At 42.6% G+C, this 24,245-nt stretch overlaps 1 protein-coding gene across 1 annotated transcript in view; it reads right to left on the reverse strand.

The window, feature by feature from the left end:
* The window catches only part of OSBPL3 (oxysterol binding protein like 3), an 87,948-nt gene extending 79,096 nt beyond the window's left edge, over positions 1-8,852 (reverse strand). The window contains 1 exon segment of the mRNA XM_050970337.1: positions 8,635-8,852. The gene's annotated coding sequence lies outside the window, so the exon portion shown is untranslated.
* Positions 8,853-24,245: the final 15,393 nt, after the last annotated feature.

A 24,245-nucleotide genomic window follows, 5' to 3' on the forward strand; every position in this document is an offset into this window, starting at 1 on the left:
CAACTAGGACTAAAAGCAGATTATTAAACTTTTCTGGTGGAAAGAATTACTTGCATGCATTTAAAAATACTCAATGGTGTCCCATTACTTGAAACCTGATTTTTTAAAATGTAATATTATCTCTAAAGGATCACCAGTACACCAACAATTGCACACACATGTCATGGCAGAAGAAAGTGATATTGTATACTTAAGTGTTCTGGCAATAAAGGAAAAAAAAAGAATTTATAAACCATACTTATCAAAAATGCCATTTTTGTCAAAGCCTGACATTACTTCCTTTTTCTTCTTTCAAAAACAAGCAAACAAACAGCAAGTGTCATCAGTGAAAGTGTTATCTTGGCAATGGCTCTGCTGTTGATTTTCAAGTGCAAGCATTGATCCTGCTGAACTTGAAGTAGTAAAGTACAATACAGTACTACACAAAGGAAAATAAGCTGTAAAATTGTGTCCATGTGTGGAGAGAAGACTATGATTCAGCCATCCTGTGGAAAATTCTAATCTCTTATCTCTGAATCTGAAGTTCCATATTTATTCAGTGAGTGAAAAAACATGATTTCAGCAAAGCATTTGTATTCTTGTTCTAAGAAATAGGATGTTAGAAAAGCTTGTTTCAACAAAACACTCTGGCTATCAGCTAGAGGCAAGAACTTACTTTATCCACAGTAGCACTTCCCTCCCTCAGCAAGTTCTCCTTCCTCAACAATTTGAAACTCTCTAAGCACTGGGAGATATTTAATATATTTAATAGTGAGCCTTAGTTCTATAAGGTTTATAAAGTTATAATTATGAGTGCTTCTGGTTTAATGTCTTACAGTTGAAATTGGTGGATTTGAAAGACAGTAAGAAATCTGTAAGTGAACTCACTGATATACCTTCTTTTTTTTTTTTTCCTTTTTAAACAACAGGAAAGAATGAATATGTTTTATACTTCCTGAATTTCAGCAGCTGTGGCAGTAGTGTAAGCACTATGAATTGTTAACTTCCTAGTTAAGTCACTCAGTAAAACAATATCAGCACCATTCAGTTAAGGAAGACAAGAATCAATCATAATACTTTGACTCAATATTTTTGGCACAGAAATTTTCCTGGAATCTAAACCCAGCTGGCTGCTTTCTCAGCCTAGAAGTGGTACAGATACCACAGTTGCAGGCAAATGAGGGTCCACAATACATCTTTGTTGAGGGTTCATGGTATATCTTTGTTGTCCATCATTCTGCTCACTAAATAGTACTTGTTGACACTAGTAGGAGCACACCTACTGAATTCACATATTAAAAACCAGTATATTTCTTGCCAAGACACGAAAAAATCCTGCAGACCAACACCTAAACTCTTTTCCTTCTATTGTTTGACCTTAATCAGAAAGCAAACAAGAAATATTAACTCTGCTTTCCTAGCATGGCTGTTACTAGAGTTCAATAACAGGATGAGATCTAGCCGAGATTCTCCTCTCTTCAGACACAAATTGCTGTTACTTGATTTCAGTATCAAGCAAATTAGAAAGCCCCAGTAGCTCCAACTCTTTTTAAAACTCAAATTGTCTCAGACAGACATCACCAATTCTCCACAGGAAGCCTACTCCAACAATGGATGCACCCTGTTGTATGACAGATGACCTGTACCCCAACCACAAGGTTGCTTATTGAATTTAGGGCACAGCCAAGACTAGAAAAAAAAACCACCAAGACTCTAGCTGGCTTTTAAAAATTAATTTGTTCATCTAAGATTTTGAAAAGCAGAATTGCACCACACTGAGCTTCGAAATACCCTAGTAAAATTATCACAGAATGGTTACAAGTCAGAAGGGACTCCCCCAGTTGGAGGGCATCTGGTCCAACCCCCCTCCTCAAGCAGAAACACCTGAAATGTGTTATCCAGGATCACATCCAGAAAGCTTCTGAGCATCTCCAAGGAGGGAGACTGCATCTTCTCAGGGCAACCTGTGCCAGTGCTCAGCCACCCTCCTTTTCAGTGCAGGAAACACTTCTGGATGTTCAGATGGAACCTCCCTCATTTCAATGCCCATTGTCTCTGGTCCTCTCACATACCTTCAGAAGTGACAAAGCTGTTATCACAATGTTATCTTTTGAGGAAACTGAACATGGCTGTTCTGAATGATTCAGCTAACCCTATTTAACAGTAACAGCAAGTAAGATGGAGTTCTGACAAGTTCCCAGGGTAGACCACAGAGTTCTATTAATTACTCCTATTAGCAAAAAAAAAAAAAAAAAAAAAAAAAAAAAAAAAAAAAAAAAAAAAAAAAGCTAGGGAGAAGTCTTCTCTTCAGGCATGGTCTTAACACCTTTCCTTTCTTTTCTTTTTTTTTTTTTCTTTTATTCCAATATTGCTTATTTATTAAGCAAATACCTTCAATTTTTCAGCAAAAATGTCAGCTCCAAACAGCCTGATGCATTCCAGGTGGCCTGCCTTCTTTGGAGGTGGTGAATCAATGCTAAAGAGATGGAGCTGCTAGCTAAATGGCTGCACACTTCCCATGAACTAAGAGCTCACGTGCCTCTGTTCTGCACAGACACAGATACATGCAATTAAGGGGGAAAACCCCACACAGCTACCAAATTGTGGAAAGGCATCTCAGCAAGTACCAGCCTGCCTTCCTCTGGCAAGCAGCAAGGTATCAGGGAGTGAACCTGAGAGAGCCACCTCAAACTCCCAACCAGTCATCTTGAACTAGCAGAGACTCAGTAGCCCACTTCCTTTGGAGCTCACTTCACCTTCTCCCAAACACTCAGAACACAATCACTTGCCTGTCTTCAGGATCGCTGTTGCTACTGATGATTTACACATTGTTATTTTAAATCAGCCAAGCACTACCACAGAAGATTAACAGACACTTGCTGTTTCCTTTTTTAAGGTATACGAGACTGTCGGTGACTGAATCATGTTCATAGTGAAACTTCCTCCCTTCCTCCCATCATAAATTGCACTTGAATGCAGACTTTATGCTGTCAAAGCTTTGTAGGGCATCTCAGCACTCGTATTTGTCACAAGCAAGAGATATTGAAAAATGATAGAATCATTTACCCTCCTTCAGAATACAGTATTTTATCAGACTATTAAGCAAACTTCTTCTCTGGCAGCACAGTTACAGCCAATGTGGTCTCAGCTGCCAGTATGAGCAAGATGCATTCCACATCCTATTCAGGGCAGATGCCACGGTTGTGCCTCACAGCCTGAGGTAGCACCAGAACCTTTCTGACAGACACACTTAGCGAGACTGGTCTCAAAGTCGTCGTTGTCACTGCAGACAGGACAGAAAAAGTCCTGTAAAAATAAGAATTGTGTATTTCCCTTCAGCAACCATGAGCATGAAGTAACTCTATCCCTCCTCAAGGCTATTTTTCTAGGCACACTGACAAAGCAATTATCTTGGAGAAGAGGGAGACGTTGCAACAAAATGTTTTTAACATGTGTGACCAGCAAGATGGAAGAAAGTAGTACCAGAGACCTATATCCTACCCTGCTCACATGAAAACTTGAAGGGCAGGACTTGACCTTCTGTAACAAGCAGAATTAACAGTGACACAGATGGGCTTGTGCACTGAGAAGGATAAAGTCTCTGGCACACATGGTTCTTTCCCTGATTGCCAGGCTGTTCAGAAATTGTCTCTCCAGGGGTTTCAGCTACTCTCTGGGCAGAGTGTACATGGGAGGCAAATGGAGTATATCCACACAGCTGCTCCTTAACAGAACCGTGAACACCAGGAGCTTCATTCATTTTCACCAACAGCTATATGAAAGTGGAACAGACTAAAACTGGAGCAGTAAAAAAGTGCTCACTATGATTAGGAAAAAGCCTCCAGAATCGTGAGAGTAAGTGACATCAGATAAGAGAGAAGTGACCTAAAAGTGACCCAAGTGACTGGCACAAGAGATAGGAGATTACAGTGTGATAACAGACTCTGCAGTGTCATCATGAGCAATAATAAAAGAATTGGCAGCAATTAAGATGGGAGAAAAGTATGACTACATTCAGTAAGGGAACTATTTCAGATTTTTATCCTGAAAGCATTCATCAGAGGATACACAGAATGGCCAGAAAGCCCAATACTTGTTTTTTTCCTAATGATAATAAAAAAGTCACTACTGAAATTCAATAGATACCACTACAGTAAACACAAAAATACAAATAAGGATGAGTTTCTCACCTTTACTGCTTTGTATTGTTACTGTCTTTGTTCTAAGTACAGCAATTACATACAACTGCCTCATGACAACTGTAGCACCACATACTACCATGGTTTTGCTGTGATTTTTTCAGGATTAAGTTCAACTAGCATGGAGGCAGAATCTGAAGATTCTGAATTGAAGACTCAATTAAAAAGTTGCTAATATGTAAAGCTGAATCAAAAGAAAAATGTCATTAATTCTCAGCCTATGCATTACATTGGAAAGCAGAGGAAAGGGAGATTTGTTTGTACACTCCTGTTAATATAATTGCCAAAGAAAATGTTCAGAAGGAAATAATTAAGTGTTGACATGGCAGCAGCTGTGTTTGCCAAACTAAACATGATTCAGGTATCAAACACCCACAACTTAAAGACTAGAGAGGAAATGCTCAGTTCAGGTACTTGTAGTTTAACAACTGGACTTGAAAATGGCAAATCTAAAACCACAGATATATACACACACCTCATGGCTGGATAAGGAATGCAGAGCTTGCTTAGTATGCTTTTCAATGACTTCAAAGGACAAGTTTTCACATTCAGCCTAAGCAGTTACAATATTGACAAACAACAAACACATAAAACATCCTATCTGCAGCCTTTCTCCTGTGACTTACCAGATGCTATTAGACACTATCTTTTTGTCAGGATGTCTGTCTCACAGCCAGATGTACAATTATTTAGTTTAGAGATATCTCTATTATTTAGTTTAGAGATATCTCTAAGAGCACATAGCAACTCTCAGTGTACTCCCTAAGCTTAGGGCTTAGATGCCAGTGAAAGTCAGTTCTCTCTTTTTGTTCCTCCTGTTGCACATGACAGGGATTCCTGTCAAGTCTTGTTTATCAGTACTTATTTTCCACAATTCCAGAGGCATGTCTAGAATAGCCTGCATTCAAAGACCGAGAATCATTAGCAAATAGCAAACAGACATTGCAAAACCTGCTCAGCACCTGCCAGATTGAAAGCAGTTTAACTCTATTTCTTTACTTTCATGGTTAACATCATGGAGTGCCCAGACACTGAAATAGGATTAGGCCCTGCTGTGCTCATGGCTCACACCAACACGTGACCTCTACCCTAAGGAGCTTGCACTGAGTCAGGCACACCAGACAGGCAGGACAGTGGAGGCTGAGCTGCAATGGCCAAGTACATTTCCCAGTTCCAGCTAGCATTCCTAGACTCCTCGCTGCTTTTAGTAGCGAGGCAGGTACCAGACTTGCCATTGAATTTGTATTTTAGAAAAAACAAAACAAAACCAAACCCCCCCCCCAAACAAACAAACAAATCCAGCATCCACAACATTTCTGATCATTTAAAAAAATATCTCAGTTGCAACAGCTGAACACAGAAAATTGGAAAGAATTTGTTCAAGTTCTCCACTTTCTTCCCCACCTGAGGCTGTCCTCAACTTTATTTTTAAATGTTTCAAGTGACTTGCAGCAACATGCATGAGCTTCATGCTGACAGAATTCCAAAAACCCAATGCTGTTCATTTATGTCATAACTTCATGTATAACAGAATCTATTTCTATACATACACCCTATGTGAAAGCCACAAGCATCTTCAAGAACTCTGCACGAGTAACAAGTAAAATATTTAGAGAAGGAGTTACAGATTTCTTGCCTCCCAGGGTCAGACCCAGAGCTGTGCTTTTCTTAACTATCATGCCTACAACTTTACCTAGGCTATCATAGTCATTAGCATCAACACCCACATCACTCAGCCTTGAAGGCAGACAGAAAACCTCCCTCTAAGGTAATTAGAAATTAACATGGAGGAGATACATATTAAGTTAGTAGAATAAAGACAAGTGCCCACCCACAACAGGACAGAATGTTACAATACCCAAAACCTCCTTGTCCTTCAGATAAATGACAAGCAATGATACATATATTTCAAGGCACAGTATTCAAGGATGTTGCACAAGTGACAGCTGCAGGAGCCTAAAAACAGTGTCTGCCCCCCAAAGTATAATGTTTGAACATAATCACTAATGCAGAAAACAGACATGCAAATCCAGCATCTCAAAGAGCACAGCAGGGTAAATTTGGAAACATATTAGTGTCCAGGTCCAGAGAGCTGTTTGTCAGATCTCAGTGTATCTGCACCCTATTATCTGAAACTCGATCCAGAAAAAAGGCAATTAGATTCTCCTAGAAGTTTCTTTGCTACCTTAGTAGCAGTGCATCTCAGTATCTATACCACAGTATCTATACCACCCGCAAAACTTTGCTAATTCGATAGGTCAAATCTTACCTGTACTAAAGTAGATTAAATTTAATGAGATCAAAATATGCTGATACAGATAGTACACTGCTTCTGACATGTAAAATACCCCATGCATGGTAACATACTCATTCTGCTGCCTCGTTCATCACTGCATGGTTTTGAAATGCACTTTGCAGCAAATCCAACTTAAACCTAAAACATATTAGTACTTTAGATAAGAATTAACTTTTCTATAGAGAGCTTTTCTCATTTGGTAGCTAAGAGCACCATTTGTAGAAACTGAAAACTCAGCTTTACATTAGAAAACATAGGGTCTGGGAAATGCCATGTTTGACTCTATTTTCTCCTCAGTATGTAACAAGATCTAGAGAATGCAACAAACGAGGGAATTAAGCTGACACACATCTGTTTATAATAGATGTGGTTTGAACAAGACCCAGTTCTTTACAACAATGTACACATATCTACTTAAAAAAACCCAAATAAGGATTTGTATAAAATACATTTGCAACAGTGAATGAGCTAGCCACACACAGTGTTGCAACAGGCACACTCCAGCAGAGCTTTACCATCATTTCCTGTCCTTGGTGAGCACACTAATAATTTCAGCACAACCACAACTGTTTAGTGCACACACAGAGAACATCTCCAACACCTAAAAGTTCCTTCCCACCCTTCCTGCATGCAAACCCAGATACTGCACAAAATTACAAGAGATGACATAAGTGGGCCTAATGCAATGTGTGGAGAAAGCAATATAAGAGTAAAGAGAATGAAGACTTGTAAATGCTGCTGCTTTGAAAATGGATAGGAGCCCCAATGGAAAACTAGTTTATCTATTAATCTATTAACAGGTTTAAATCTATTGGGAGTGCAGACTGGGGAGTATTATTTAAAGATATCTTTTAAAAAGCATTTTAAATAATAAAAACCCAATGCTCATGGAAATTAAAACTGTCGCTACCCAGGGCTTTGCAGAAAATGTCCATGAAAACACACGCTTTAAATACCCAAACCGGACTTACAAGCTCTGTTGAAATTAAGTAGAGTGAAACACTCTGAACTCTATGAGTGAAACATTCTGAACTCTATGATTAATCGATGAAAGTCAAGGGATGAAGCAACTGCTCCCTTTGTCCCTTCTCAAGAAAACAGAGAAAGAAAAACACGGTTACCATCATTAGCGGCCTAGGACAAAAACATTCTGCAGAAAGTTACCTTACATTTATTAAATGTCCTTTTCTCTAGCTGTTCTAGAGATCCTCCTAGTAAAAACAAAACAGTCTCAATGAAGAGTACTTCACTGTCACTGAACTGTGAAGTACAGTACACCAAACAGTTTTCAAATAATGGAGTATTTAAAAGATCACATTGCCTAATTGGTTCTCAAATGGAAAGGAAATCAACCTAGAAGCAAGCTGGATTTAATTAACCTATTTAAGATAGAGAAGGTAGAGGCAAGAAATAAAAATAATAATAATAAATAATAATAATAAATAATAATAATAAATAAATAATAATAATAATAATAATGGCTTTCTTTTTTTATTTAACACGAGCACAGAAAACCACAGATTGGGCAGAGATCGATGGCTTTGCAAACACGCCCAAGATTTCTGAAGTTCCAGGGATTTCACAGCCAACCGGCTGCCGGGCGATCCCCCAGAGCCCGCAGCCGCGGGGAGAGCTGCTCCAGCCCGTCCCCGGGGCAGCGGCTGCCCGGTGCGCCTCGGCTCACCTGAATTCGCTCCGGCTCGGTGCCACACGGAGCGCACCGGCAGGGAAATACACCGCTCAGCAGCACCCTCCCGGAGCAGGGACGGTGTCTAAGTTGGCAGTCGCTCCGGAACAGCCTCGTGGGGCTGTGACAGCGCTCCCGGAGACCCCCAGGGCCGCAGGAGGAGGCTGGAGGGGCTCGGCGGGATAAGACGCTGCACCGGCAGCAGCCGCCCGCCCGCGCCCCGGCCGGCAGCCGTGGGCGCCCTCGCTGCCAGCCGGGTGTGAAAGGCGCTTGCTGGGAGCCAAAGCGACACTTTTCTCGCGTGCCGAGTTCGCCGGCTGCCGCCCCCCGGCCCGTCCCGTCCCATCCCGCGGAGCCCCGGCTCGTCCCGCAGCGCTCCAGCGAGGGGAGCGGCCACCGCCGCCAGCCCGCCCCGCCAGCCAGCCCCATCCCGTCCGGTCCCATGCCATCCCATCCCTACGGCGGACTCCCACCTGAGCTCCACACCTACGGCTCGCCGGGCGCCCCCGCCATGGCTCCCGGGCAGCGGCGCCCCGCAGGCAGGAGCGAGGAAGGAAGGAGCCTGGCAGGAGCGATAGCCAGCATAAAGGGCCGGTCCGGGTAAGTGCTCGCTCCGGCTGGTAGGGAACACCCACGAGCGGGACCGGCGGCGGGACCGCCGCCTCGACTGACGGCCGCGCCGGCCAACGGGAGGAGCCTGCGCTGCCCCCGCCCCGCCGCCGCCCGGAGCTGCCGCTGCCGCCGCTGCCGCCGCTGCCGCCGCCCGCCTTCCCGGCCGCGGGGCGGGGGCAGGGGTGTTTCCATGACGTCACGGGCAGCGCCCGCGGACAGGTGGGGAGCGGTCCCGAGGGGACGCGGGGACAGGAGCCCCGGGCTAAGCCGCAGCTGAGCCCCCGAGCCCGCCTTAAGCAGTTGGGGCGGGCTGCGGGCACGGCAGGGCAGGGCAGGCGCGGAGCTAATCCCGCAGCGACCCGGAGGGAGCCTCGGGAGCGATGGCTCCCTGAGCCGCCTGGTCCCGAGGGCGCGGCTCCCCGCGCCGCAGGGGCGAAGTGCGAGCCAGCGCCGGCGGACAGGGTTTGTCGGGGGATCTCCGCATCCACAGCAGCCTGCGGGCATCACTTCCCGCTCACGGGGAGCGCTTCCCGCGCCCCACCTCGCCATCCGCCTGGGGAAGAGCACCTCCGTAGAAGAACCACACCTCCCCGCCTTCCCCCCGCTACTGCTTCCCTGAACCGGCGTCCTAAAATTATCGTGTTTCTCTGTACCTTGTTTAAAAATAAACGGCTTGAATGACTAATTAGATCCAAGCCGTTAGAAGAGCGCTGGACGGCTTCCATGAACCCTTAATGTGTGCACTAAATCTTTCAGAAATTGTTACTGCTTGCGAGGAGGTAGACGGGATGTGACCTGGCACACCATTCACACCGTCTTTACTTACAAAGTGCGATTTTATCTACGCTTAGGGGAAATGGAGGGGGGCGGGAAGAACCACCCCGGTTTCTTTACTCAGACTCACATGCCCAAAACTGATCAGCTGCTTCTCAATTCCATTGAGAACTCGGTGCTTTTCTCGACTGGAGGGAAACAGAAACCTTTTTCTTCATGAATACCATTCACACAGCATTAAAAAAGAGCGGAAGCATGTGTAAGAACAAGCTTAAGTGACATCCCGAAAGTTAGGAATGCTATTCACGGATTGGAACTTGAAGCAGCATAACCGAGCAGAGTGGTACATAGCACCTTGAACAAAACCTTGTAAGGGCCTGAGAGACGCTGCAGAACATCCCATTTAGTAAGGACAGTATCCACTGAAGGCTTCCTAAACCCGCAGCAGCAGCATGACCCAAACACTCTGAAAGCTGCTTTCAGAGCTGGCCTGTGTGATGCTACAGCAGGGAGGGCTCCTGATGCCTCTGCTGTTGACTGCAGCTATACAGACTGACGATGGCTTAAGGAGATGCTGCCTACACAATGAAAGCTCAAGGAATGACTTTTTAGTCAGTATCCAGCATCAAAGTCAATGAAAAGCAGAAGTAGTTTTAGTTTTCATAGTATTGTTTAATATAGCTCCAAGTCGCTGCTGTATGGGAGTTCAGGCATTGCCAGAGGGTATATATCAGTTTGCAAGTGAGTAGAGTTTAACAATAACATTTAGCAATTCCTTGGGTTTCAGATTTTATAAAAGTTTGATTTTATAAATCCCAGTTTTAGGAAAAAAATAGCAGCACCTCTCATTTTAAAGAGCGCAATTTTGAAACTAAAGGCACCGAACAGCCTGCAGCATCAATTCAGCTAAGGAAAAAATTGGACACCTGGAATATGTTGATGGTATACCTTTCTAGTGTTTCCATGATGTAATAGCACATTGTTTGGTAACAGCCTGTTTCCTATGCATGTGTGGCCTCTTCCAACTTCCATTGAAATCTAACTCAGACCACCTCTTAATTTAGAAAGTAACCGTGTGTCTGCCTGAAGATGTGCAATCTCCAGACCCTGCAATAAAAAGGACACACATTGCAAAAAAAAAAATTCTCTTCCGGACCAAAATCTCCATCTGGAGTCCTGTTGTATAGATGTTGCCTGGTTTGAGATTCATGAAATATTTAGGACTTCTATTGTTCCTGTGTTAAAAACATGGACTGAGTGCATCCATGAGCTATATTCCATTATTTCACTGGAGTTACATCAGGAAGGAGTTTGATCTTCTTATGGATTTAGGGCTTCGTTTCCTTTCCTTTTGTTCTTCCCTTCTGTCACACAGAAACAATGAAAAAATATCTGAGTGCTCTGTTTTTCTGTGCTAAAGAAAAGTTTAGGAAAAAAGTAATAACCAGCCTTTTGAGAACAAGGTTGTTCTTTGTTAGAAAAGCAACACACACAGAGACATAGTGACAGTTCATTATCTGACATGGCAAGATACAATGTGGTTGAACACATTGGGGGAAATGTATGGGCAGAAAGCCTCTGTGTGAATATAGATTGCTGGTTTTTTGTTCTTAATAGATCCATCAACACAAACTCATCCGGTTTATAATCATAAAAGGAAGGTGGTTAGGGTGTTCCTCAGCAACATGCACTTAACCTTCGATTTATCCTTGCTCTTTGGGTTTTCTGATTGATGGAGCCTCATGACACAGTAATCTTTTCAGAGCTATTAAGAAGAGGAACTCCATTCTGCATAATCCAACAGGTATTTTCTTTAATTCAGTTTCCCTTTGATCCATTGTAATTCAGAATTAAATTACATGGTCTGAATTAAAACTCTACCAAAATGTGTATTTTTTCAGCTTGCTCTTTCCTGTGGTTTTGTAAAGACAGTTCATAATAATGTTTCCAGTGGTGCAATAAAAGGGATTGTCTTTTGATTTCCAGCTTGATTTTTTTTCCTTTAATTATTAGGTAAAAATAATTATTGCATCCCTATTGAACTCAAAGACAAGCAATGATGTCTCATGTTTAAGCAATTTTAGTCTGGTGAGTGAGCCAGCTTCCATTCCATGTATATGGACCACAAAGAGAAAGGCTCATTATAAGACACAAGTTTTGTCCTGTGGTTTGAGCCTAAGAAATGACAAATAAGTATTGCAAAGAGCTTCTTCAGCAGATGGATATATTTATCAGTATTTGTGTGGCTGAGGCGTGAGCAGCACAAGTTGTGCACATTGCAAAGTTATTGCATTCATCTGTCTAACTCTTCTGATGACTGTGCACATATATCTTCAGTCCTGGGCAGGAGTTATCTATCTTGAAATTCAGAAACATCTTTCTTCATGCACAAAAACAAATCTGTCCTTGAGAGCTTTCTTCTTTCCACCAGCCCTCCCCATGATGTAATTTCTGTCCTTATGCCAGTACGTTCTATGTTATTCTTGGTCACCACTGAGGAGCCTCTATCCCACTGACAGTGCTTTGGCAAACCTTGCTGTTGTCCTGTTACACTTACTGGCTGGTATTATGGAAGCTCTTGGCACCACTTTTCATGTGCTTTCTTGCTGGTATTTCTAAATTCTTATCTCCCTAGGCTGCCCAGGCCTCTTTTCACATGACCATGGTTACTGGGTCTTCCATGACTTGTCTGGCTTCCCAACTATAATTAGCTTTGTTAGATTCCCTTCAGAGTCCTTCTGGATACCTCTGAGGTAAAAGCATATCATATGTGTTACAAAATTCATTAATTTTTGCCATACTTTGAGCAACCTTGATTGCAACTCACCATTTATATGGTAATAAGACCTCTACAGCTGTGGGGGAAAGCAGACCTGCTGTCACAGCAGCCTTTATTCATTTTCTTCTTACAAACTGCTATATTGATTTTTGTTTACTTATTCAGATGAGGGCAGAGAGAGAGCAGGAAGGCTTGTAGTCTTTCCATGTTGGCAAAGCAGGTGGTTGGGCAGAAGGAAGTCAAAATGGGAAGGTGAAAAACTGAAAAGGAATTAATATCCTCCTGCTGGGCACTGAGGAAGAGAGTTCCCGTGCCAAATGGTCAAAAGAAGTTTGACCTGGTCTAAAATGTACAAAGCTGAATAGGATGAACCAGGCAGCAAACATTGAAAAGATGCACAGATTTACTGTGGCTGCCATGAATGACCATGCATAGTGTATAGCTGTGTAACATGACATGATATACACAACACGACATGATAACAGTACAAGACATGATAACATAACATGGCTTCACAGCCTCTTTCCACAACACTGCTGATCTGTCCCAGAAGGCACCTATGCACACCAAAGAAATAGAGAAGGCATGCAACATATGTTGCTCGAAAAAGGCCCCAAAGCCAAAAATGCAGACTCTCAGGAACCCTGTCTTTTGTGAGTGCGTGTGGTTTTGTGCATTACCTGCCACAGTAGGATCTGTGGGCTTGGCAATCACTGAGTTCCAAATAGTAACGTTCATCATGAGTATTAAAAGTACTTTTCTTGCTGTTGATTTGAGTTTTATTTGTCTATTTCACTTAGCTCCAGGGAAACTGTGAGGGCTCATGTGCATTTGGTCTGGCTCCCGGGCTTACTGCATTTGAGAGCCAATTTCGAATGTCAAGTGGTCACTGTGTGGTGATGAGTAAAATTAACATTGAGACCTCTAGAGAAACAGGGAATAAAGAATCACTGAGTTTCTTCTTTACACAGACAAGGACATTTTCCAAGCAGTAACTTAATGCTGCCTTGGAAATGAGAGGAAACGTCAAGGTTTTCAAGAGAAAGTTATTCTGATTTTTTCTATAGTAGCATTTTCCCTTAAGAAGAGAAGTTAAACAAACTGGCAATTGGAGATTCTGGATTTCTCAGTCTTCTGCTGGTTTCATACATACCAGATGCTGTTTTATAACATTTATCCTCCTCCACCTCATTGGTGACTATTACTCATTTGTCCCAGCGTTCTGGGACTTTAGTATTTATCTAAAAGGCAGTCAGATGGAAAAAAAAAAATTAGTCCTAATTTTTTTTTTATTACTTAGGGCAAAAAACATCAGAGTACATGGAGGTTTACCATATTTAGAAAGCATGTTTACAGAGATGTGATACAGGTCTCTGCAGAATCTGGCAGCCAGACGCTGTTCAGCTGGCAGAGGGCAATACAGCCACTGGGCAGCACTGGAATTCAGTGCACTGCAGGCCAAATTATCCCTCCCTGCTGATGCAGGCCTGGTTATTCAGATTGCTACTGAGAGGTTCTGCCTGGAGCAGGAGAGACAGAAACCTCCTGTGGGGCACAAAGGATTAGCAGAGATACTCCAGACCCATGGGTCCTTCAGCTTTTTAGAGTCTCACCTAGATGCAGATGGAAGACTTAATATAATTGTCTTTTACAACCAAAGTTTCTGCTCACTTTCTGGGCTCTGGGTGAGGCCCAGGCATACCTCTTGTGTTCTTCTTTCTCCTTCAAGTATTGCACACAGCATGAAGCACTTCAAATCCAGAGGTTAGGTCCCTGTTCTTTTCTCAGAGGATCTGCACAGAGATTCTTTAATCTTTGATGACTGTCATGCTTTCTGCTCTGAGACTAGGATCCCACTTTCTCTTATTAGCATTAGCTTTGCTGTTCTTTTCCTTTGAATGCACACAAGAGGAAAAAAATGCAGAAACACTAGTGCACAAAAACTGCTGATGCCAAGTTATTTAATTCTTTTGGGACCATGAACACAGAAGGTAAGATAAGACACTGAGCTATTATCTGGAAGGCCATGGGATAGATACCTTTGCATTTAGCTTCAAAGGAAAATAAATTATATTGCTCAAACCTTGTAAGTTGGATCTACGAGGTGCATTTCCTGCCAGCATGAACGTTTTCCATTGTGTGAACTCCCTGAAATTGCTAGTACTTCATTTGAGTGCATGTGATACTCAGCAAGTGTCAATCATGGCAGTAACAAGCACGGCCTCGACAATGTGTGCAAGTCCAGTTTACAGACATTAAACTCAGCAAACAGTTATCCTGACTGATGTCAGAGCAGAAGAACAGAGAACCAGCTCTCCTCATACTCACTTGAAAGTAAGCTTCTGGCCTCCAACCAAAGAGCTGTTCCAGAGCCTTCCTGCTCCAGTGATCAGACAGTCTCCTGGTTCTCAGGCTGGGCAAGGTTACACCCAGTTTGTGCCTGTGGATGCTTCTCACCCTGTCGTGGTTCAACCCCAGCCAGCAGCCAACCGGTGAGATCAGGGAGAGAATCAGAAGGATAAAGCCAGAAGACTCGTGGGTTGAGATAGAGACAGTTTAATAGGCAAGGGAAAAGCTGCACACACAGGCAAAGCAGAACAAGGAATTCACTGCTTCGCAAGGCAGATTGGTGTTCAGCCATCTTCAGGAGGGCAGGGCTCCATCAGGCCCAACATGTACTTGGGAAGACAAATTCCAAATGCCCCCCACTTCTTCCTTCATCCCCCCACTTTATATACATGATGTCACATGGTCTGGAACATCCCTTTGGACAGTGGGAGTCACCTGTCTGTGTTTCCTCCCAACATCTCATGCACCCCCAGTCCCCTCAGCAGCATTACAGTATAAAAAGCAGAAAAGGCCTCGGCTGTGTGCGAGCCCTGCTCAGCAACAACAAAAACTTCTCTCCTCTATCATCACTGTGTGCAGCACAAACTCAAAAGACAGCCCAAGTCTAGCTACTGTGAAGAAAATTATCAGTACCCCAGCTAAAACAAGCACAACCCCCAGACCTGCAGCTCATCAGCACTTAATGTAGCAAAACTATCCACTGTCACAGCTGTTGGACACATGTGCATGGGTCAGAATTTCACCAGGTGACTGCAGAAAGCGTGCCTGTTTCTACTGTGAATGAACTGCTCATTTGCATCGGGAGATTTCCATCAGGAAAACTGTTCAGTCTGACTGCCAAGTTACTGTTAGCTGAGGGAAAAACCGAGCTAGGTGGGTTGAGCTCTGCTGGGGTACAGTAGCAGCCTCTCCTCTTTCTGTGCTGCAGCCATTGGTGTCATGGCCTGAGCTTTAAAACAGCTCAGATGCATGCTAGTAAGCTTACTTCCCACTTTTACTGCTGGTCGTAGACCTTATTTGACAGGAAAATATGTCTTCCCAGACACCAGAACCCTGGCTCCACACAAAACAAGTCAATAAGTCCAAGCAGACTTTATTTCTTTTATTTGCCAGAGGTCAGCAATGGTTCCAGGCAGAAGGAACATCTAAGAAATTAAATCTTCTGCTTTATTTGAAGTAACATTACTGTTCCAGGCAGCAGAATCGGCCCATATCTAGAGCTGTTGAAATCAATGGAAAAATCATCCTTTAAGTTCAATGAGTTTTGTGTCAGATGCCTTACCTAGTGGATCAAAATGTTGAGTGGCTGTGATTTTCCCTTGCATCTTAAGATATTGATGAGAATCCAGGCAGCTGTGGGAAAACAAGTACTCCCCCAAGTACTCCCCCCCACTATTGCCTCGTGATAATTGAGGCAAGATGGGCACACAGGCTGTTGCTCAGTGCATCCATCCTTTCATCCATGCTGCTCTTCTGTTTACTGCTGAGAAGGGGTCTCTGTGGCTAAGAAAGTTCTGTCAGTGATAAAGCCATGAGAGCCTTTAATTGAACTCAAAGGTGATTGCTGAGAAAGAGAGGAGCAAAAGTATTTATGGCACTAGTGCCACACTTTGACACAAGTGGCTGACAAAGTGAAATAGAGGAAAAGCAAACCTCCCACACGGTCCGCCTTGGGCAAATACAAATACAAAGGTACAAAAGGAAGTTTATTCACCTGCAGCCCAGGCACAGCCAGTTCTGCAGTCATCTCAGTCTACCCAGCTGCTGCTCAGTCACTCAGCACAAGTTCAGTCTCAGCCATGACAGAGATATGCAGCTGCCTTTCCACTTTTCTGCCTCCAGAAGAGGTGTTGGAAAGAGATTTCCAGGTATCTAAGGTATATAAGGTTTTTATATCAGCCACCTCAAAAATTTATTTTTGAGTACAAATAGATAGAGATTGACCAGCTGTTAAGATATTTATTTTAATAAATTTTAATAAACTGTTATTTTTAAATAGAATTTTTAAAAAACCAAAATGAAACAACAAAACCAAATAAAAACAAACCTGTTGAAAAGTTCAGCAAATATCACACCAAAAATGTTGAGGTGATTGGTCTGTACACATGTCAAGGAACTGAGGGTGTACAAGTATAATATACTATAATCTTTAAAAACACCAAGTCCTTCATTCATAAGTGAAGAAGGAAAACATTTGGAATAGACACAGATCTGTTTATGCACACTCATCATCCCTCAGGGCTCAGTAGTGGGGCCAGTCCTGTTCAATATGTTTCTCAATGACCTGGGTGAGGACATGGACTGGCCCCTCAGTCAGTTTGCAGACAACACCAAGCTGGGCAGGAGTGCTGACCTGCAGGAGGGTAGGAAGGCTCTGCAGTGGGATCAGAACAGGCTGGATCAATGGGCCAAGGCCAAGGGTGTGACATAACAGGGTGAAGTGCTGAGTCCTGCACTTGGGTCACAGCAACCCCAGACAGTGCCACAGGCTGGGGGCAGAGTGGCTGGAAAGCTGCATGGCAGAAAAGGACCTGGTGGGGCTGGTTGACAGTGGCTGAACATGTGCTGTCAGTGTGCCCAGGTGGCCCAGAAGGCCAATAGCATCCTGCCCTGTATCAGCAATAGTGTGGCCAGCAGGACCAGGGCAGTGATTGGCCCCCTGTACAGGGCGCTGGTGAGATCACACCTCAAATCCTGTGCTCAGTTTTGGACTCCTTTCTATAAGAAAAACACTGAGGTGCTGGAGAGTGTCCAGAGAAGGGCAACAGAGCTGGGGAAGGGGCTGGAGCAAAATCTTATGAGGAGTGTCTGAGGGAGCTGGGGGAGTTTAATCTGGAGAAAAAGAGGCTCCTGGGAGACCTTATCACTCTCTACAGCTGCCTGAAAGGAGGGTGTAGCCAGGTGGGGGTCAGCCCCTTCTCCCAAGTAACAAACTATAGAATGCACCCTCAAGGTGCACCAGGGGAGGTTTAGATAGGACATTAGAAAAAAATTTCTTCACCAGAAGGGGTGTGAGGCATTGGAACAGGCTGCCCAGGGAGGTGGTGGAATCACCACTCCTGGAGGCATTTAAAAAATGTGTAGATATGGCATTCTGGGACCTAGTTTAGAGGTGGTTTAGAGGTGAACCTGGCAGTGCTGGGTGAATGGCCTCATCCAGCCTAAAGATTTTATTATTATCACAGTAATTAGTAAAATCAAATGGTAGTAAATAACTGCCTGTGGGGAATTCAGGGTTTTCTTGGTTTTCACTAGTAATAAAGGCTTTTGCCTTTATTACTAGTAAATTATGACTCCTGGAGACGTCTTTGAAAAGGTGAATTAAATCATATTACATAACTGGGAGCAGGTGACATAGGAACATCTAGAAAGAACTAAAAATAAGAAGCATCTGAATTAAAAAGATCCCTCCCACAAAATGAAAAACAGCTTTTGAATTAAAATGGGCTGTTAAACTGACCTCAAAAAGCTAAGACAATGTGTTGTGGCAAACATTTACTTTGCAAGGAGAAATGAAAAAACACAATATTCACTCTCTAAAATGAACTCATGTTGATTTTAGGAATCACAGAGGTTATAGAGTTTTAATCAGTGTTGAGATAAAGAATTAAAGCTGTATTTCTGAGACAGCTGGGGGACTATTACAGACTGGAAGCAAACAGTCGTAACAATAGGGGGAGAAAAAGAAGCAAATATGCCTTCCATGTACTGGTTTTGATAAGCCAAAATCAAGTCACTTACTAATGGCAGGAAAAGCATTTATTTTCTAAGATGTAAACATTATTTCAGTATTAAAATACCGGCTAGTGAAGGATGAAGAGATGAAATTAACTGAGAGCCTTGAAACACTGTCAATAAGGTCTTTTTCCAAGAGGCTGTAAAGGAACATGAGAGTCAGATGTGAAAGGTAAAGTCATATCATGAGTTAAAAACTATCTGAGAGACTATAAAGAGCTAGAGTAAATTACTGCCTCTGAAAGTGGAAAAAGGTTAATAGCAGGAGCCCCCAAGGACCCTGTCTGGAGCCACTGCTCTGTGCAGCGTTCAGAGTCTGACAGGATGAATGGTCTGGTGGTAAAATGTGCTTCTGATACAGATTATTTGGGTTTGGCACAGTTTGGGAGGATTATGAAGAATACCAGATGGATCTAATAAAGCTACTGTAAACGTTTGGAAGCAATATAATTGTAAATGAAATACCAACTGTCATGGTTTAACCCTAGCAGCAACTAAGTACCAAACTGCCTCTCACACTCTCCCCAACCCCAGTGGGACAGGCAGGAGAATTGGGAAGGGGTAAAACTTGTGAGTTAAAATAGTAACAGTTTCATAATTGAAATAAAGTCAAGTATGATACTAATACTACTAATAATAATAGTAATGAAAAGAGAGGTTACAAAGAGAGAGAGAGAAATAAAACTCAAGGGAAAAAAACCCCAGTGATGCACACTAGAGTAACTCACCGTTCACTGAATGATGCCCACCCCATCTCTGAGCAGAGATTGCCCCTCCCAGCCAACTCCCCCCAGTTTATATACTGAGCATGATGTTCTGTGGTGTGGAATATCCCTTGGGTCAGTTTGGATCAGCTGCCCTGGCTGTGCTGCTCCCTCACAGCTTGTTTGTGCCTCCTCACTGGCAAAGCATGGAAAACTGAAAAGTCCTTGGTTTAGAGAAAGCTTTACTTAGCAACAACTAAACACCAGTGTGTTGTCAACATTATGCTCACCCTTAATCCAAAACACAGCCTTGCACCAGCTGCTAGGAAGAAAATTAACCCCGACTCAGCCAAAAACAAGACACCAAGAAAGAAAGTTCCAGATAAGGCTTGTTGGAAGGAATGTAAGTTGTAGCATGCTCGTGTGCAGTGGGCTCTGCTTGAGCTGCAGCCTCCAAGGACAGCCCTGAGCACAGCTGGCAAGAAGACCATTAAAAAAGCACCAGTAGAACTGCCAATGTGGTTGCTGTCATCTCAAGACTGTTTGCAAACGTGAACTGACTAGCCAAATAGTTTCAGCAAGAAAAGACCCAAAAAATGTCAAGGGCCAAGCTCAAAAAAGTGAAGCAGTAACTGGAGCATTTGGAAAAGATGCATGAGAACCAGTTCCCCTTCCTTCCTGTGTAAGGGAAGTCCACATGTCATGGGGGAATGCCACAGGGCTACCACAGCACAAGCTGTGCCAAAGGGTGCAGAATGAATTGTTTCATTTCCTTGCAGAATAAAACGGAAAAGAATGAATCCCTGACCTTGGCAGTGATTCAGCTATTCCTAAGAAGATGCAGTGCTTTAATGTCTCTACCCATCCAGTGTGTTTAATTAGTGGTATTCCCCCACCAAAACACCCTTAATTCCTGTCAGGAAATGCTTGATTCTCAGAAAATGCTTTAGACAGGAGGTGAGGTTTCCCACCACATGCTTACTCACTGAAGAAGCAGGAACAATAAAATTGGAGGGTTAGACTAAATTTTCTTCTATTTTTCTTCTGAGCAAAGTATTTCTCAGAGGCTGAACGGAATATTTGTGTCAAATGAACCAGTGTTTTCTTTTGACAAGAAGATAGACTGTAGACTTGATTGTAACCTTTTTTTGCTTAAATTGTCCAGTTTAGCTGTCAAATCAATTTGTGGTGCTCAGGATGCAAATGCATGTTGTCAGTTCATTGAAGACATCTGCTGAGTGTTCAGCAATTGTCAAGAAGTGAGTGAAGTATTAACATTTTTAAGAAAAAAATGAAAGGTAATAGACAAAACAACATGATATCATGCGGCCTTCTTTTGGTCTTCAGTTTGCCAGTTAACAACAGGCTGCATCAGAGCTCTTGAAACTTTAAGGCATTTTTCAAATACATCCCACTTGCTTTTTTGTGTGGCTTTTGGATTTCCACTCCCTCATTTCATCACTCTCTTTTCTCTATTGTTCCTTCACCAGACTCACACATACCTTAAGTGCACACCCAAAGAATTCTTCTACTATTTTTCCTTTTTTTCCCCCTCTCACCTCCTCACCTCCTATCACTTCCATATTTGAGGCTTAATTTGAAAAGTACTTTTTGCTAAAAATCTCGATGCTTTCAATTTTTGAAATCTCCCACCCAGAAGAAAATTATCCAGATATAACCAGCATGAGAAATCATAACTGTCATCATAAAAGGTCCCCAGTGTCAATGTGAGTTCTATATTCAGTGTCTGCTCTCCAAAAAATAAAAGGAAGGAAAGTGACACAAAATGTTTGGCAGGGAATGGATGTGCTGCTCGAGCCTCTGTGAGCTCAAGCAGCTCAGGGAAGGGATGCCCAGAAAAGTGACTGTCTTTTTATTCAGCAAATGTAGGCTCGATGACAATGAAAGACATCTTCAAACTGGCAGCTGAAAAGATCTGAATCACTCAGGTGAGATCGCTGAACATAAGTGGAAGAAAAAAAATCAAGGTGAGAAACTTCAGAGGGAAAGAGAAGACAGTATGAAATGGGCAGCAGAATGAAGGAAGTTTGCTGTCTTACAGATTTGTATCTCTAAGCTCGACTCGATAACCATGGATTTCCCTTCATCTTGCAAAGCTCACCTACATGTCCCTCAGCTCTCCTACAAGAGCTTCACCTCACCCCAGGTCCTCTAATTTCCAGGCAGGGAAGAGGCCAGATGTGCTGCTGCTGAATTCAAGCTCAGCACCTAGTCAATCAGTAACAAGATGAACAGGTCAGCCTGCTCTCACCCAAAAGAGCAGTGCCTGAGTGCCTCCTTTTCCTACATCATGAAGGAAATAACAGGCTTTTCCTACCTAACTATAGGGTTTTAATACAATTTGCAGGAATGATGCAAAATTGCTGAATCTGTCTGAAATCAGTCTGATGGTAATAGTTATTAGAGCTAAATTGATAGATGGGTGAACAAACAACTTGGCTGAGCAGGCATTGCTTCCTTAAGAAAACAGCCTAAAAATAGTTTTCTGTTGTGAATGCCCAACACTCTGGGGCCTCTTTTCACAATGAACAGACTTAAATAATTTTCAGCCATTTTAAATGAAGTGAAGCTTAGCTATCTGATCCAGCTGAAATAACTTCACAAATGGAAATTAGCTCCTGGAAACGCAGAAGAAGAAAAATAAAAATAAAAATAAAATCTCTAATAAAATCTGCCTTGAAGTACTGCAAATATGGAGTAGATTTGCAGTAAAATAATATCATCCTAGCCACCAGATTAATTCTTGTCTTTTTTAGCCTGTATGAAATACAGGCTTGTCCTAGTCAGCTGGTGGAGAATTAACTAGGTGGCATGGTAACTCTGCTCACAGTGTGGAGAGGTCCCCAGGGGCTCCATGGATGAGGATGCACTTGAGGACTTACTGCACTGAACTTATGCTAGTTTGAAAAGCCTTGTAATGCAGAATTACCTACTCTTTGTGTGTACTGATGTCAATTTTTACCAGTGTTTTTATTAACTCTGTTATTGTCTAGTCTAACTCATTCTAACACCTCCCTCATGACTAAATTTGCAGAATTATGCTGACTAACTTTGCAGGATTATGCTGACTAACTTTGCAGGATTGTGCTGCTGAATCTGGTTTGGCAACCTAAAGGTGACCTTCACAGACTGCCAGGGATGATAGAATTGTACAAGCTATTCCGAACTAGTCTCTTTCTTCCAGCAGAACTCAGGTAGGATTCAGCAGTGTTTCCCCAGCCAGAATACACTTCAGAATCTGTTTGTCCTCAAGCATCTGCCCCAAGAACTCTAATCCTAGTCCAAGCTAACACCAGGTGAAGAAGGTAGAAAGTCTCTGTCCTGTATGCCCTAGGTGAAAAAATGACTTAAATTGTGAAAGCTGCAGGGGAGAGATATTTGGGTGTATGTGTATGGGGGAGAATGTCTAAAGCTGAACTTCTGCACCATCAAGCTCAGCCTAGAAGCCAGCTACTAACTGCAACTAGTACAGGCTGGTAGCAGATTTGGGAACACCTGGATTAAACAGAAGTGGTACATCCTAAATCCTGCAATTAATGAGGAGACATGAGACAGAGCCACCAGTTACAAGGCTGATCATATACATTGTGCTTTGGACTACTGAGACCAGGGAAAATGGGGTCCTTGAACTCTGTAAAGAAGAGCTGGTGATAAAATGACAGGTTCCCACTAAGAAGTGGCCTCTATAAAAAGAAGGTGGCCTGCAAAAAGAAAGGTGGAGATCTTGACTAGAGGAAAGATCCTGAATGTGGAGGAAGATCCTGGAGACCTGGGAGCTGTGTGTAGGTGAATGCCAGGGGATGGTCTTGCTGGATGAATAGTGATGATTCTACTGGGATGTAAAGCTGAGACTTTGAGGTCATAACACTGGCAGTATGACTGAGTATATGAAATAATTTAAAAGGGTAAAAATTTTCTGGTTGGTTTTTAAGTAATGCTCAGTTCCTGGATCAGTGGTGGGTTGTCATTTGCTGTGTCTCATCCATGACATTGCCTTATTTAAAGCAGTCTGAATTTCCAGGGCTAGCGATGATGTCAGATCTTGTGACTTCTGTGCATTTCTTTGCTATTGTAATACGAAAGACAAAAAAAGAACACTGTCATATAATTACTGTTTTCCTCCAAAGATTTCTCAGCTGGTACAAAAGCACTCCAAAGCACACCTCTCAGTGGGAAAGGAACACTGACACTTTTAACCTTGAAAGCAGGCACCTGAACCAAAGTAATGCAGCATGAAAAGTAGACACTGGTCTGATTAAAAAATTGCTGGTATTTTAAGTATGTGTGCATGGAAGGGTCTTTTTTTGGATGCAATTTAAAAAAAAATTAATATGGAAACTCATCAATATTAAGAAGTCTGTAAACTGTTAAAATGTGTGCAAGTAAAATTAAATTATCAGGAATATAATTGATTTACAATGCAATAAAATTGACTGGTGTATGGCTGAGTCATAGCAATATTTATTTTGCAAAAAAATTGCCCACATCTAACAGTGAATATTCTTGAGTGACTAAGCTCAAGTGCTTTTTGTGGTGTGAAATGAAGCACTGGAGATTTGCAATGACATCCTATGTCTTTAAAGCTCATCTAGATAATGAGCACTAGCCTTGTATTAGCAATCTGCTTCTCTTCTCTCCTCTGTCTCCACAACAAAGTCTTAACAACTCTTTCTGAAGGTCAGATACTTGCTTTAAGGGCATGTTAAGCTGTCCATGTGGATGTAGCAGTTTTTTTCACTGTTTTCAACCAAGTCCTGTAAGCAGAGTTGAGAAAAAAGTCAGAGATTTCTAGTTCCTTGATTACAAAGAGCTACCTTTTTTGGCAGCTCAATACCTTGCTCAGGGCAGGCATTTTCTTCTGACAGCATTCCAGTGATGCAATCATAAAAGCTGCAAACAATTATCTTCTTAGAGAGTTTCTGAAACTTACCAGTGAGGGCAGCAAGGCAAAGTAGTGAGAACTCTGACTGTGATAGAACTGTTGGAAGGAAAATGATGGTGTCATCAGTTTGGCATGCAATTTCCATTTCACTTTTTACTGCTAGATCTTCACGGTCCTAGATTAGGAAAATAAAAAATGCTGGCTGTCTTATTTTTTGCAGAGTAAACT

The sequence above is a fragment of the Serinus canaria genome, chromosome 2 (genome assembly GCF_022539315.1).
Source record: "Serinus canaria isolate serCan28SL12 chromosome 2, serCan2020, whole genome shotgun sequence".
NCBI lineage: Eukaryota > Metazoa > Chordata > Aves > Passeriformes > Fringillidae > Serinus > Serinus canaria.